Below are 3,372 nucleotides of genomic sequence, written 5' to 3' on the forward strand. Positions count from 1 at the left end.
GTTGTCATATTATTCTCATAAAGATAATTGGAATAAAAGTCACATAATTGGAATCGATTTTTGTTTTCGACGGATTATAAAATATCTTACTCAATGTGGTAGTATTCCTAATAGCTGCAATTGAAAGTAAAACTATATTCCTTAACTAAATAGATTTAATGTTGTAATTATTGTTATTTGTGAAAAATTATTGGTGGAAATAAATTGTTGTTGTTTATGTTTCGCGAAAGACACTTATTTGAACGTCATTTAACAAGAGCTGAGATGAGTCATAGCGAGCCGATACAAACGCTTCTAGTTTGTTGCGAGCCAAACTTTTCGCGCCTTTTCCCATTTCTGGCAAATTTTAATACTAGTTCCCAGGCTTGGCCGTAAGTTTGTCATGGCATTGCAGGGACTTAGCTATTCTACGGCAAAAATGGCGCCCGATTACAATTCAACTTTGGTTTCAAAGAAGGCCGGTGTCTCAATAAATGAACTTCGAAGAAAAGTTTCGCGGGAAGGACCGCATATCATCCTTCTTGGCATATTGGGAGATTAAGTTAAGCGTGTGCGTATCAAGCGAATTTTAGCAAGGTTTGGAAGTGCTCTACTCAAATGGGTCAACTTACATTCAAATTGGGCATAAGTTTTCCAACCTTGTCATTAATATAGTACAGTGCTGCGCGTGCACCAGCCGCCGAGAGTTGAAACCGCTCAAAAGGGCGTTTAGAAGCTCTGAGAACCCTTGAACAGTTGAAAGTACGGTAAAATACACCGGGTCAGCCTGATCAGACTTTATTGTAATTTTTGTGGGTTTTCGAGGGAATATTGTAATTTTCGATCGAATTTTAACGCCATACAAACTCTTATATTACGCTTTGGTAACCTGTGCTCACACTTCTCTATTAAGTAAATGTTTCGCGACGAAAATAACTGGAAAAGCCCATTTCCCAGTTGCCTTGAACCTCATTGGGAAAGTGAGAAGCTTCGTGCATGGCTTTTATTATGAAACTTAGTCCCATTAAATTCAAGCCTGAATTTTTTTAGGGTTTTCCGCAAAAGTGTGTTTGCGTAGATAACTGCGAGAATCCCAAGGGTTCTTCGTATAATCTTTCATCCGCAGTGCATATAAATGTTTCATATATATTCACATTGATTTATTCTTCAGGGGTATATTATGAACTCAGAACATGACCAGCTCCCAGCTGCCTTGATAGCTCAGTTGGTAGAGCATTACACCGGCATATCCCGTTCAAGCCTAAATTTCTTTTCCAGGTTTTTCGCAAAAGTCTTATTGGGTAGATAACTGTGAGAATCTTTTCTTCTATCTAATCTTTCATCCGAAATGCATATACATGTTTCATATAAAAACTAATTTTCGTTTGAAAAGCTTGAAGTTCAAAACAACTCAGAAATGGCCTTTTCACGGGCTGTGTCAACAAGTTGACTTTGCAATAATCGAATCTATTGTCATAGTCTGCAATAACCTCATGTTAATATCTTGTCAATCCAATCTTTTTAAAAGACGCCAGTGTATTAATTGAACTGTCTGCCGCTGTTTTTCCGCCATCTCAGAAAACAAATACAAATGTAAATACAAAACTCCATGGCAGAGGTTTTTAATTTCCTAACATAAACTTATCCAAAGTTAAATACAACTAATGTAGAGAGTTTGTCACAATAATGCGTAAATTATTCATTACAAGTAATAAATCTGCCGCCGTTTTCAGTGTTCGCATGCCATCTACGCCTGCTCAGTTCTAATGCAGATTTTAACTACTGTTTCCAATCATTTGTATTTGCAGCCAAAACAAAAAAAGGCATTCGTGAGTTTTAACCACAATTCACAACCCACCATAGTGTATTTAGATCCATTCACGGAATGTTATCGTAAAGCTGGTGGAGTTAAGTCTGAAAACAGCCTGAGAAGATGACTTGGTGCTTCCCCTTTCAAGCTTGGCTGTTTATAGTTGTATTATCTTCCACTCTTCTTGGTTTTATGAAAGGGGAAAGCTCAAGAGATTTTGAAGGAGGTATGGTATACTATGTTATATTTATGACTGTCCTTCAATATTAAATTTTTGCCTGTCTGCGTTGTAATATATCAAAAGATTTAAAACATGCCGTCATAAAAAGCAATGAAGATGTACGTTAATCTTGGCTATGTAGCAGTTAAGTTTTGCTATATTTACGAATCTGGAACTACAAAAAGAACCAAAATTACATAATCTTTTGAGGGTATAGTGAGTTGGATCGAACACGAAAACCTTCCGTTTGCAACGATGTGCAACGATGAAGTTAAAGCCGCCATTTTAACTGGCCACGTCAGTAATGCCGAAAACGTCTTGTGAGGTGATAAAAATAAAGATTGTTTACAGACTTCAAGCTCGGTCATGCACAAGTAATACAGAAATATGTCATTTACTCAACCAAGGTTGAGAGGGCTGCAGCTGTAACCACGAGTACTCGACGACTACCAACTTCATCAGCGTGATCCTTCGGTCTTCCGTCGCAGTGTGCTAACTTATATTAAGTCCTGACGAGCTTATAGTCATTTACTGTGCTTCCAGGACAAAAGTCTGTCACTGCTAGTACCACCAATTTTAGAGCCTTGTGTTTTCACTCGATCGAAAACGATATGTCTCAAAATGAAGAATCAATCCAGTCGTAAGGACAGATGCCTAAGAGATAAGAGGAATGGACAGGAAGAGCAATTTCGACAAGGCAAATAAGGAATAAAGTTGATTTGGCTTTTTTTTTTCGAAGGTCATCGCGAGGTACTTGACTTAAAGTCGTTCTTATTCCAGCTATATTGATAGCCAAATATCTGTGAACGTTACAATCCATCGTTTTCATTTTTAAACATCCATTCTGTTCATACTTATTAATTTTAATACATCTTTAGTAGAACCTTATCAACAGAAGTTTCGATGACAAAAATCTGTGTATTGAGTTCATTTAATGTATAAATGTAAAGCACTTCATAGTATTGGATGTATTTCAGTGTGTGTCCGGGTCATCTTGGGGAAGTTACTCGATAAGTTTACATCATAAAAAAATTATATTGCCATACTAAAGACCAAACCTGAGAATTGTAAAACGAAGACCTAAAAAATCTATTAAGTAGGGGTAAGAATGGCTGACCTAGCTGCTGGAAACAGTAAGAAAATTGTGAGACGCGAAAACGAAAGGACAACAAGGCGAATTGACGTTGATTTAAAGTATTTTTACTCAAAAAGGAGAGATCTCTAAATGGAAAGGCAAGCAATAGAGTAATACACGCAGATGGTATCGATGATTATTTTTGGGGCCCCATGTATTTGAATTTAAATACCAACTATCTATACTAGCAGTTCATTTAAAACCGGCCCCTTTCTGATTGATCAATTA

The sequence above is a fragment of the Pavona decussata genome, unplaced genomic scaffold (assembly GCF_977016875.1).
Source record: "Pavona decussata unplaced genomic scaffold, jaPavDecu1.1 SCAFFOLD_217, whole genome shotgun sequence".
NCBI lineage: Eukaryota > Metazoa > Cnidaria > Anthozoa > Scleractinia > Agariciidae > Pavona > Pavona decussata.